This window comes from Vicugna pacos, chromosome 5 (genome assembly GCF_048564905.1).
Source record: "Vicugna pacos chromosome 5, VicPac4, whole genome shotgun sequence".
Classification (NCBI taxonomy): Eukaryota; Metazoa; Chordata; class Mammalia; order Artiodactyla; family Camelidae; genus Vicugna; species Vicugna pacos.
The window spans coordinates 3117766-3131737 of record NC_132991.1 but is presented as its reverse complement, the minus strand read 5'-3'; positions in this window follow the sequence as shown (position 1 = coordinate 3131737).

Genomic DNA, 13972 nt, shown 5'->3' with positions numbered 1-13972 from the left:
AACAGGGACACACAGAGCATGTCATTAGTGGCTGAAGCAGGTCAAGATGATCATTTTCATCACGGTCCTTTGACACTGTCCTGAAAGACCACGTTAACCAGAGCTAGAAAATAAAAAAGAATAAGACAAAACTTGGGAAGAAAGTAGCAAAATTACCATTATTTTCAGGTGACTTAATTGTATACCCAAAACAAGCAGGAGGATCTAGGGAGAACTTTTTGAAAAATAAGGGAATCCAGTAAAGTTATGGAAATTAAAATACAAAATATTTTCTTCTAATAATTCATTTGCTTATGTTTTTCCACAGTCTAAATAGTTTTTATTACATTCAAAACTCATGATTTCCTGGAAAGTCATCCATTTCTTCCAGGTTTCATATGTATTTGCATGGCTTTGAGCAAAATAATGCTTTTATTATATTTACACATTTTTCCCATGGTTGTTTCCCATTCTTCTAACCTGGGGCATTTTCCTTTTCCTTTTCCTTTGATTAGGTTAGTGTGCTGTGAATTCTCTCTTTGCTCCTCCCCAGTCTGGTTTTTATTTTTTATTTTTTATTTTTTATTGAAGTGTAGTTGACTGACAATGTTAGTTTCAGGTATAAAGCAAAGTGATTCAGTTATACATATACATACATATATATTTTTTCTTTTCAGATGCTTTTCCATTATATATTATTAAAAGACATTGAATATAGATCCCTGTGCTATACAGTAGGTCCTTGTTGTTTATCTCTTTTATATACAGTAATGTGTGTCTGTTAATCCCCAACCCCTAATCTATCCCTCCCCGCCCTTTCCTCTTTGGTAACCATAGTTTGTTTTCTATGTCTATGAGTCTGTTTTTGGTTTGTAAATAGAATTTGTATCATTTTTTTTTTGGTTCCACAGATAAGTGATGTCATATGATATTTATCTTTTTCCCCAGTCGGTTCTTTATACTTGTTCTACTCTATCTGGTTCTTGGAGGTCAAACTGGGTGTCACCTGAGCAGCTTTGCAGGCTGGCTGGCATCCAGGTGGGTGGGAGGGCAGGAGGAGAATGCTGCCTTTCTAGCCCCAGCGCAACACAGCCTCTGCTCTCATCTGGCTCACATCTGTCACAGTGCATCCTTTCCTCACTCCTTCAGTCCCAGGGAGGGGTGACCTCAACTGGAGCTGGCCCCCAGGTGCCCTCTTTCCTCTGACCCTGCTCACACCTCTGTAAGCAGGCGGGCTGTTGAGGTCTGGGGGACCCAGTAAGTACCACTCTTCGTAAACCTCCTGTGGGCACTGAAAAGGCAGGAACATTCTGCCTGCTGGGCAGAGTTTGAAACAGATTGATTCATTTTGTTACATAGACCCCTCCCCCCATCCTTAATCTTTTTGTCACTGCATTTCTGTGATTGATGGTTACAGGCAGGAAGAGGTGAGTTAAATCTTTTTGCTACTGGGGTGTTTCTCTTTCTTAGTGTATTTGCGGTAGATTTTCCTTTACGATTTGGTACCGCATTAGTTGGTACATATATTTTCCTGACAGTTAGAGCTTTATTGCGTATTTGCCCCTTTATCATTATAAAGTGTCTTCCTTTCCATAATGTGGTCCCTGAGTTGTCTTGACTGATTGTGCTTTCACAGCCCCAGCTTTGGCCCCCCTCGCCACACATCTTTGCTCATCTATTTACTCTCAGGCTTCTCAGTGACTCTGCTTTATATGTATCTCTTTCCTTTCAGCAAGTAGCTTTTTCAAATAGAGTTTTTAAAATGGGAGTTTATCCAGTTATACTTATTGATGCATCCTTCAAGTTTGGCCTTGGTTCTGTTGTTTTTGTTATGTTATGTTACTGAGTGTTAATGTTCTGTCTCTCTCGCTCTTTCTCTGTAGTTTGAATGCTTTCTACCAGTAATAAGAAGGTTGATTGTCTTTTCTTAAAGTTTTATATTTATACAAATACTAAACACTCCATGTCTTGATTTATCAACTTTCAGACAGTATTTGACAGCCCATTATGGAACATGAGAAAAATAAACCCTTCAGACTTTCTTCCAAATCCCCTCTCTGACCATACATACCTCCAAGTCTGCTTAGTTTATCGCATTCTCATGTGGCTTATGTTAGAATATGGCCCTGCTGGAATCATATTTTGACTCTGGGTTCTGCAAGTAACCCACTGCCAGGACACCTCGAGTTCTTGGTCCAGCCATCTCCATGTCAGCTTTGACTGGCCGGCTGTTTTTAGCCAGTAGGACTTTCAAGAGACCTTTACAGACGCAGTATTTTGGGTCCTTGCATATTTGAGACTGTCTATTGCTCACCTTGTCTTAGGCCATATTTTATTTCCCATGAATGTTGAATATATTTCTTTGTGGTCTTCTGGAACTTAGTGGTGCTGGGGAAAACCTGGTAAAAATCTGAAGGCAGCATGGTTTCCTTATTTGCAAGGAATTAAGTTTTGTTGTTCCTGTTTTTTGCCTGGATGCCTAAAGACTTTCTTTTTTATTGTTGATAATGCTTACTAGGATCTGCTTTAGTGTTGATTCTGTTTCATTTTCTTCCAGAATATGGAGTGTCCTTTCCATCTGTAGATACAATTCTTCACTTTTATTTTTCCGGACTATTTCCTTCTTATTTATCTTTGAATATTTTTACTTCTATATGGTGAGTTCTCCATATTAGGGAATCCAATTATCCGTAAGTTGGATACTTATTTACCTTTGAATATTTTTACTTCTATATGGTGAGTTCTCTATATTAGGGAATCCAATTATCCATAAGTTGGATCAAGTCCATTGATTTTTTTTTTTAATTACTTTAATCAGTGTGTCTTTTCATTCTGTCTTCATTTGGATTATATTCAGTATTACCTCTTTGCCAGAAATGCAATTAACCACCCGTCTTTCCTTTGTTGTTTTTAACTTACATATTGGTCTGAAGGCACTCTTGTTTCCTTATCTCTTTAATCTCCCCCTTGTTATGCTGTTATACTATGTTAATCATTTTTCAAATCTCTAAATCTTCTATAGTGTACAGAGCTCCTTCCACATTCATTATCTTATGTAATCCTTATGATAATTTCGAAGAGCAGGCATTACCTTTTCCTTCCTAACATTTTATGTAATAATTTTCTCATATGGGAAAAATGACAGAATTTCCCAGTGAATCCCCTCTAGCCACACCTAAATTCCATCAACATTGTCCTATATTTACTTTATCATTGTTTCCTTACCCCTCTTTCCATCCATCAATCCTTCTTATTTTTGATGCATCTCAAAGTTGCAGGCATCAATACATTTCCCCCCAAATACCTTAGCAGAGTCATCAATTTTTGAGTTCTTTCATTGCCTTTCATTGTGAAAGCAGTCTTTCTGTAGTTCTCCCCAGATACTGAGCAGATCTACACCCAGAGGACTTCCTCCTGGCTCTGGGGAGGGGCACCACCTGGGTACCAGTACTCTTGCATCTCCTCTCTTCCTCCACTGTCCCCTACCACCCCCTGCCACTTTGTGTGATTATTCAGTTGGTTCCTTACAGGGAAGGAGCCACCAGGGGCTATGCCACCATGCCAATTCCGGCTCATGTCACCTCTTTCATTTTTTCACCTTTACTTTCTGAACCGTATGTTACGGATCTCAAATTCCTAAGTTGAAGAGTTATTCTCTCAGTAGTTATTGGATGTGACACAGGCACTGGTTGCTGCAGTGAGTGAGGCTGGGAAGACTGGTGATGCTCTCTGCTGATCCTGCCTGTCCCAGGACCACAGGACCCCGTAGAGAGGGTGATGGTATACTGTTTCACTGAATCTGGAGAGTCAGGGGACGGGGGACCAACCCTGAGCCCCAAGGCACCGATGCTGATGGAGCCGTCCCTGCTCTGAGGATAAGTGCTTTCTTGGAGCACTCAGGATGTCACTTTAGTGCACAAGGGGACCTTCCAGAGAAGTAAAAGGAGAAAAGAAAGTATTGTTTGTTCTCAGCTCAGATGTGAGCCTCTCACTCAAGGAATGATCTCATAAGACAAATGGTAAGCAACTCTAAGGAGAAATGGTCACAAGGCAGGACCCTGCATTTCTTAGAAGAAATACAGCTGCCTTGTCTGGAAAGTTGCCACTTAACTCACAAGAGACACCATTGGAAAGGGCATGACAATGACAAGGGTGACCAGGACAGGTGACCCAGACTCTCACTCCCTCCTGGGATGATGCCTGGAGGTCACTTGGGTCCTAAGGCACCAAATAAGCATAAAAGCTAAAACCCAGAAACTCTCCCTTGGGGAAGTCGTCTGTGTGGATATGTGAACACAGCGGCGAGCTGGAGTAACGTTTACAGTAATGAAAAATCAGAATGCCCACCAGGAAGGAAGGAATTGGCTAAACAAATCATGCTATATTCACAAGCACACATTCTAACAGCAATTGAAATAAATGAGCTGGATTTATATGAATCAACTGTAAGAGAGCTTAAAGTTGGGATGAGACCAGGATGAGAGAAGGGAGAGTTTCAGAGTGGTACACTCAGTACAACTTGATGTAAATGGTAAAAACAATAAAGCTTTGCTGTACTGTCTTTCTGGACGCACATCCATTGGGTAGACTACGACGGTTGGGATGGGAAGAACATGGCTTCAGATGGGGTTTGCCTGTTGGGTCAAGGAGAGGGGTTGCGAAGAGAGACACGGCAGACTTAATAATAGCTAGTGTGATTGTTAATGCTTCAGAAATCTCCTAGGCACTTATGGGAATGTTGCCGTCTGTTAATTGTGCATGGTGGGTACACAAGCAGTTGTAGCTGTCTTTTCAATTTTTTATATTCTTAAGTATTTCATTATACGTTCTCCTCCCTCATTTTAATAAGAAGGTCCTGGAGCCCTGATGCAGTGGAGAGAAACCCAGCAGGGTGCAGAGGGCAGGATGGTGGAGTAGGCCGTGGAGTTGCTGGGTGGCTGCATGGCACCTGTTGGGCTGTGAGCCCGTGAGCCCAGGATCAGGGAAGTTCACTTCTGATTTCCCTGCCTGGCCCAGGGCCAGCACAGAGCTAGCTGTCCAGGTCATCCTGTTTGGAATGAGCAGACGCGATAGGGGTGGTATCTTTCTCACTCTGTCTACAAGGCATACCCCAGGATCTGGCTCAAGATGTTGCCGGAGATCAGGTTCTTGTCTTGTGCAGGAGAGAACTCAAGAGCAGGGCATAGTGAAGTGAAAGCAAGTTTATCTGGGGAGAGACACACTCCATAAACAGAATACAGGCAGGCTCAGGAGGCGAGAGAGGCGGCCCCAGAACATGGGGCCATCTAGGAAAGTGGGATGGGTCATGAGATGTGGGGTCAGTTAGTTTTCATGGGCCAGGTAATTTCACTTCCTAACAAGTAGGAGGATTATTCCAGTTATTTTGGGGAAAAGGGCTGGGATTTCCAGGAATTGGGCCCTGCCCACTTTGGGGACTTCTAAGGTCAGCCTGGGGACTGTCATAGCACCTGTGGGAGTGTCATTCAGCAGCTAATGTATTACAATGAGCACATAATGAGGCTCAGTGTCCACTGGAAGTCAAATCCTCTGCCATCTTGGGTTGAGTTGGTTCTAACCAGTTTATGTCATGTCCTCAACTACTACGTCACTCTTTCAATGGTTGTGTCCTGCCCCCTTCCCTCCTGTCTCAAACGGACAGACCATGAGGCCGGGGGTGTCAGGCAGGGTCCTGTAGAGGGTCCCCCTCTCCTCTCGGGAGTGGGCACTAGCCCAGAGAGAGTCTTCGGGGAGGGTTGCCTGCTTCTGGCCCCTGCCTTGTCCTCTGTGACAGACCTCAGAAAGGGGCAGCCCCCAGATGAGGGTCTCATCTCTCTCCCTGCCTCCCGGATGCAGCAACAGAGCTCCAGAATGCTCTAAGGGCCTGCCCTGGGCTTCAGTTTGGGGAGGAGAGCTAAATAGCAGGAACGACCACCACCACCACCACCACCACCGCTCCCTGGAATTTTGGATGCAAAATATTTACGACTAGAAAGTGCATGTCCTCCATCAGGAAGCTGATTTCATCAACTAGCCGAGGGATCACGTAGGGGTGCCTTTGCAGGAAGTTTGAAAGTACAGATGTCATCACTTTCACTCTGGAGCCCTGGGGAGGGGTGTTGGCAGATATTCGGATGGGCTAGCTCCAGGCAGCTGGAAAGACTGGGAGAAGAGCCCAGTTTCCTGGGTTCTGTTTGTATTTTTGGGTTCTGATTTTTAAAGTAAACAGTCATGAGTCTCATTGACTCATTCACAAAGTAGGAATCTATTTTGTGTTGACTCTGTGCCAGAACCTGTGCTGGAGGTCCTGGAAGGAATCACCGGGCATCTCCATCCTCACCAAGCTCCCTCCCTGGGTGTGAGTCCTGCTGGGGAGCTGGCAGACACCTTGGGTTAGAAAGAGCTGGATGGAGCCTGGAGGGAAGGAATGGCAGGCAGACTCAGGGGCAGCCTGTGTGTGAAGGAGGCTTGAGAGAGTGCAGTGCACTCAGTGCACTTAGTAAGCTGCAGGCTCCCGGAGTGTGCGCACGAACGTGCTGGTGGCCTTGCCTGGGAGAGTGTGTCCACGTGCTCACTGTCTGAGTGTACATGTGTCCCAAATGACCTTCCTTACCCTGGGGGAGGAGGCCTGGCTTGTTTCCTGGGGGTGGGGCAGTCCCTGAGGACGAGACATGGTCCCACTGGACAGAGGGGAGGGCAATGGCAGTGGGTGTGAACTTGAGTCCTGGCCGATGGCGGTTCCCGGCTGGGGCAGAGCTGTGCAGGTTGAGGGTCACTGCTGGGCCACCCTGGGCCAGGCATCACAGGCTGTCCAGTTTCTGATAAGCTTGGAATTGTTTCCTCCCCTGACTCTGGAAGTGGAGCAGAGGGCAGGGAAGAGAACAGGCATTGAGTGACCCACAGGGTTGGCCCCATGACTGTGCTCTGAAAATGGGTCACCCGTCCTTGGGGACCACAGGGCCGCAGGGCCCCAGGGTGTGACTCAACAGGCAAAACAATCACCAAGTCAACGAACCAGGTCTCTTTTTAGATGCTGGCTGTGAGGGATATTTTTTATTTTTTGTTTCCAGCTTTTGTGAGAACTTCTGTCTTGAAAAAGGTCAGCTTTTGGCTTCTGGGACCCTTCAAATACCCACCTGGACCGAGGGGGCCATATGGACCACACGGAGAGTCAGAGGCGATGGAAACTGCAAGTTGAGAAGCGTACGCATGCGCGCTGAGAGCCATATCCGCTTTCCCCGGACGGAGCGGAGTCAGTAAGGGCGGAGGCACTCAAAGAAGTAATTAGATTTTGAGGCTAGAAATATAAATCTGGGCCTAAGTGAAGACAATTAGGTTAGCTTTTATATAGAACACAATTTATGTTTACCTAAAAAAAAATGTCGATTTGTTTCTTTCTGGATGTTTGTATCTTATTTCTCATATTTGGGCGCTGCCGTGGTCCACAAAACCCTGGAGGCAGGACGGTGAGCAGTGAAAACATCAGGGAGGACTCAGGCTCACTTCTGGTCTTGCTGTGTGAACTCGGCAAACCCCTCTGCCTTCTCCGCCTGTTTCCCGGTTGGTCAAATGAGGGGTTCACTAGATAATCTCTAATGTGTGGCCCGGTTCTGGCATCCGAACATGAAATATGCAACCCGATGTGTGTGGAATGGAATGGCATCTGGCTGTGTCTTGTCATAGAACTGACATAAAGAATAAACATATATATGGACTTTTAATAGGAAAAGTGATACTGAAATCTTTTCATCTCAAAAGTGCATCTACTCTTCCTTAAAAGACTAAAAATAGACTTATCATATGACCCAGGAATCCCACTCCTGGGCATGTATCCAGAAGGAACCCTTATTCAAGACACCTGCACCCCAATGTTCATAGCAGCATTATTCACAGTAGCCAAGACATGGAAACAACCTAAATGTCCTTGGACAGATGACTGGATAAAGAAATTGTGGTATATTTATACCATGGAATACTACTCAGTCATAAAAATGATAACATAATGCCTTTTGCAGCAACATGGATGCTCCTGGAGAATGTCATTCTAAGTGAAGTAAGCCAGAAAGAGTAAGAAAAATACCATATGATATTACTCATATGTGGAATCTTAAAAAAAAAGATAAATGAACTTACATATAAAACAGAAACAGACTCACAGACATAGAATACAAACTTGTGGTTGCCAGGAGGGAAGAGGGTGGGAAGGGATAAACTGGGAGTTCAAGATTTGCAGATACTGACTGGTATATACAAAATAGATAAACAAGTTTATACTGTATAGCACAGGGAAATATATTCAATATCTTGTAGTAGCTCATGGTGGAAAAGAATATGAAAACGAATATATGTATATTCCTGTATGACTGGAGAATTGTGCTGTGCACCAGAAATTCACACAACATTGTGAACTGACTATAACTCAATAAAAAAAAGTAGAAAAAAAGTGCATCTCCTGAATTTCTAGTTCTGTTCTTTTTTTTTTTTTAAGAGAAAATTTGGGGTCAAATCTTAACATTATTCACATCTTGATTTTTCCCTATGCCCGTCTTCAACCACATGCTCTACTTTGTACCAAAAGCCCAGAGGCAGGAAATGGATTAGTTTTTGGAAAACAGGGAGGTGAGTGCCTTTTTTCTATTGATTATAAAAGTCGTATAGTCTATAAGGGAAAAATTTAAAAGGGCAGAAAAACCTGAAGAAGAAAACAAAAATTGCCTATAACCTCACACTCCAGAGGAAAATGTTGTTAATATTTTATGCACTTCCTTTTAAACTTTACTGTGGCATGTAAATTCAAAAACAGAAATCTTAAAAGCGCAGAAAACTGCAAATACCACCAGTATCTATATATCCATCATATTGAACTGATAATCGTCAAAAAAGTGCACATATATCACATCTTTTTTACTTTCTAAAGGATTAAAATTGTTGTAACAAGTACTGTAATTTCCATATATATCTTTTCAATCTATTTTTTGGGGGCTTTTATATTATATACATGAGTATCCATGAGTAATTTGGAATATTATTTACTATGCTTAAATAGTGGATATAAATGATATTGTACTGAAAGTTTTATTTTGCACACAGACATGGAAAACAAACTTATGGTTACCAGGGGGAAAGGGGAGGGGAGGGATAAATTGGGAGTTTGGGGTTTGTAGATATTAACTACTATATATAAAATAGATAAGAAGCTCCTACTGTGGAGCACGGGAAACTATATTCAATACCTTGTAATGGCCTGTAATGGCCTTTAATGGAAAAAAATATGAAAAGGAACATATGTACATATATGTATATATAACTGAGTCACTATGCTGTACACCAGAAATTAACACACCATTGTAAATGACTCTGTGTCAATTTTTAAAAGAGTCTTATTTTGCAGCTCTTTTTTTTGTGATTAAACACTATGTTTTTGAGAAATATCAGTAATGACACATAGCGGTCTAGCTTTGTTTAAGTGCTGAATAACATTTTATTGAATACATATTCCATGTTTTATTTATCCATTTTGTGAGTGGTGGATATTTGAGCTCTTGTTTTTTGGGGGTGAGGTATGTAGGTTTATTTATTTATTTATTTTTCCTTTTTTAATGGAGGTACTGGGGATTGAACCCAGGACCTGGTTCATGCTAAGCAGGTGCTTTACCACTGAGCTATACCCTACCCCACTTATTTGAGTTTTTACATATGTATTATTTTCTTACATTATGCTTTTTTTCCCCAGAAATATTTTATGATGAAAATTGCCTTGCATCACGGACAATTCTTAAGAACATCATTTTTGAGTATCGAATATTACTCCATTTTAGGGATGCAGTAAAATGTATTTAACCATGAATTGTGTCGTCTGGCATTGCTCAGGAGAATCATGGAGCTATCCAATACTGTGGACCCACATGAATAAATCTGGGTTTGAGAGAATGTGTGGCATCTATGGGATTCAGGCTGACACACAGTACAGCTCCAGCTTTGCCTCTGACAAGCCGGGTGAACTTAGGAAGTTCCTTAATTTCTGGGAGCCTTCCAATTCCCACCTGGCCCAAGAGGGCCATAAGAATATAGTATTTCCAGGGCCACAGGGAATATTTCAGGCATGGTGCCAGGCATCTCACCTACCAACATTGCTCATCAAAAATAGGGTTTTACTGAGAGCTTTGAGAATTAGTCTTTCTCTCTGGGACTAGTTTTTTTCCTGGGAGCCATGAAATTACAGGTGGTTTGTTTTGGGAATAGACGTATAGTCTAGTCCAAAGCTTTCAAACCTTTAGGTAGTTAAATAAGTGGGGGCACCGGGCAGATAAGGTAGAGGAGAAGGGAGATGGTCCGGAAGATGGTGGTGTGCCTGCCTCCAGCATAAAGGGACTTAACTTCCTCTAAATGAGTGCCAGCAAAAAAACAGAACCCAATGGCTGCAACTGTGCAGTAGTCACAAGGACCTAAGCAAACATGACCCACTACTCACTATAATATAATTAGCATTGCAGTTTAGGTCCCCTTTCTCTATGGGTTTTTCTGTGTGCATTATGGGTGAAGTCGTGTGCAAAGAGAATGAGCATGGCCAAGCACTCCAGGGGCAAGAGTCATCGGTGAATCAAGAGACCGCCTCTAAGCGAGGGTGTAAGAGAAGGGACAAAGACCAGTGCTGCTCGCCCTTGGGTCAGCTCACCTCCCATTCTTGGAGGTGTACTTTCCCTTTGCTAAATAAAACCTTTAAAATCTTTCAATACACAGTGCTTCCGTCTCCTGTCTGAATTCTTCTCTTTCAGGTAAGACAAGAACTGAGGTCTTTTTCCTCTCCCTTTTAAGGTAGCAAAACTACCAGGTGCACAAGCGTCTCCTGGGGGTTTCACTGAAATTTGGATTCTGATCAGTAGGTCTGGGGCTCCTGAGAGTGTGCATTTCCAAGCAACCCTGTGGGTGACGCTGGCTGATGTTGCCAGTCTGCTCTGCAGCAAGGGTTTGACCCCTTGAGCGTCTTCCACTGGCTCACTCTCCCCTGGGCTCTGGTCCTCTCCTGCATCTGTGGGTGGCCATATATGGGTGGGAGCTGTGATTGGCTCCGCCACAAGAAGACCCTCGCTCCCTCTTTTCCTCCTTTTGGGGGAGGTCTGGGGGTTCTCCAGTGCCTCAGGGCTGTTGAGGAGTACAGGTACTTTCATTGGTATCATGGTGATAATGAAGTCCTAAAGAAAAGAGCCTTTTTTTTTCTCTATAATACTCCTAAATCAATTAGTTTTTGCAATCAGAGATAAAGAAGTGGGGGGAAAAACTCACCTAATAAAATGTTGTCAGTTACTAATAGTTAATTTCACTTAAACTGAGTAAATACTTAATAAACATTTTGATATTATTTAATAATCTGAAGGGTATTTTTTTTGGACCACTAATTAAACATAGAAGAATAAATCTAACCTATGGATCTTGGAAAAGGATAAAAATTGTGCTAACAGGACATTACAGCATCCATATAAAAATAAGAGATTCGATCAGCCAGAGAACAAAATCCTTGTGGTCTACTGCTGCTGGAGGGGAGGGAAAAGGGAGTTTGCTTCCTTGCTTGCTCCGCTCTTGCCTTCCATCCAGAGAACCTTCTCCCTAATCACTGCATGGTTTCCAGTTGGCAGAGGATGAAGGGGCAGAAATGAAAATGATTCCTGCTGTTTGAACTCCATCCCCTCCTGTACTTGCTCCTCTGGAGAGACAGGTGGCTGGAAACTCTAGGCAGAGCCCTGGCCCTCCTCTATGACCTTCTCCCAACTTGTTCCCTGCCACCTTCTGGTCCCTGTTCCTGAGCTGTTTCTCATTGTGCCCCACACATCTTCCATCCCCTTTGTTCTCCGTGGTGATGCTTCCTTGTGTTAAATGAGAACACCAGGACTCTCCCTCATCTTCTGGCCCCTTCACCCTCCCCCTTCTCCCTGATCACACTCAGCCTCATCCTTGCACCCTCCCAAGGGTCTCATAGACTTCCCACCTCCACTCAAGGTCACATTTTCTTGTGTCTTGGCCCCAGCCCCTGATGCTTGTGAGTATGTATTTAACATCTGCTTCCACCCCGCCCACTCAGCCCACACTATGAGCTTCAGAAGGTCAGGGACTGATTTCATATTCAAGGCTTATTCAAGAATTTCTTATTCTTTTTTTTATTGAAGTAGAGTTGATTTACAATGTTGTGTTAATTTCTGGTGTGTAGCATACTGATTCAGCTATACATATGTATGTATATTACTTTTCATATTCTTTTTCATTATAGGCTATTATAAGGTATTGTATATAGTTCCCTGTGCTGTACAGTAGACCTTGTTGTTTATCTTTCTTATACACAGCAGTGTGTGTCTGCTGATCCTTATTCTTATCCTTATGCCCAGGAGGCATCAGTAAATATTTGTTTGGTGACTGAGTACTGCAGACTCTTAAATCTATGTTGCTAAATCTGACCTCTTTCTTCTTGATGGCTCATATCCTAGTTGACACCTGTGAGATGTTTCATGAGCAGCCCAGATGCAAGGTGTCTAAAATTGAAGCCGTCATCTTCTTTCTTAAATTGACATGAGTTGGGTATCCTCACTGCCCAGTGTTCAGATTAGAAATCTGGAGTTATTACTGGCTTTCTCTTGATTGAATAAATATTCCAAGACTCAATCCCATTCTATGTCCCATCAATTGACTTCTACTCTGTTCCCTCCTCTAGGACTCAGTGATGGGTTTCAGACTAGTCTTGAACCCAGAACCTGGTTCATGGAGCCAACATATGGTCACTAGCAGCTATGTTTCAGTCACAGGGCCTCAGGGACAGCCAGGGTCAGATGCCTACCTGAACCCCACATCTCAGTTTGTGTTACAAAAAAATTAAAAAGATAGTTGCGTTCCACCTCCATCATGGTACCCAGATCCCCTCAGTGCCAGGGGTAATTTGGGAAGTAAAAATTCCAAGGTTGCTCTGTACATTATAGTGGGACCATAACCTAATCTAGACACCTCTGCAAAGTGAGAAACAGTAATTCCACCAACTAGCAGAAAATAAGGATCACAAAAATATTACACAGAAGCTATCTACATTTACCTCGTGATCCAGTAATCCCACTCTTGGGAATATATCCAGAGGAAGCTCTAATTCAAAAAGATATGTGCACCCCAATGTTCAGAGCAGCACTATTGACAATGGCCAAGACACGGAGGCAACCTAAATGTCCATCAACAGATAACTGGATAAAGATGTGGCATATATATACAATGGACTACTACTCAGCCATAAGAGAAAAATGAAATAATGCCATTTGCAGCAACACGGTGGACCTAGAAATTATCATACTAAGTGAGGTAAGTCAGAAAGAGAAAGACAAATACCATGTGATATCACTTATATGTGGAATCTAAAAAAAAGGGACAAAAATAAACTTATTTGCAAAACAGAGATGGAATTACGGACATAAAAAACAAACTTATGGTTACCAGTGGGGAAGGAGGTGGGGAGGGATAAATTGGGAGTTTGGGATTTATAGATACTAACTACTATATAGCACAGGGAACTATATTCAATAGCTTGTAATGGCCTATAATGGAAAAGAATATGAAAAGAAATATATATATATGTATATTATAAATATATGCACACACATATATATCTGAATCACTCTGCTGTACAGCAGAAATTAACACAGCATTGTAAATTGACCATATACTTCAATAAAAAAGTTCACTTTGGAAATAATTAAATTTTAAGAATTAAATAGGTTTGACTAAAAAAATTAGCTGCCTATAAAAGAACATAAATAACGTCATCCTTGAGGCAGGAAAGCCCCTCCCCTCACTCTTCCACAATAACTTCATAGCAAGGACGGTCCAATGTGCTAAGGCAGACAAGCAAATAAATTCACTCCCCTCAAGCTTAAATTCAGGATGAGGCATGGCTGGGGAGGGAATCCCAGACTCCGGTTCTGGGCCATTATCACAAAGAACTTTAGAAATATGAAAAGTAATACATTTC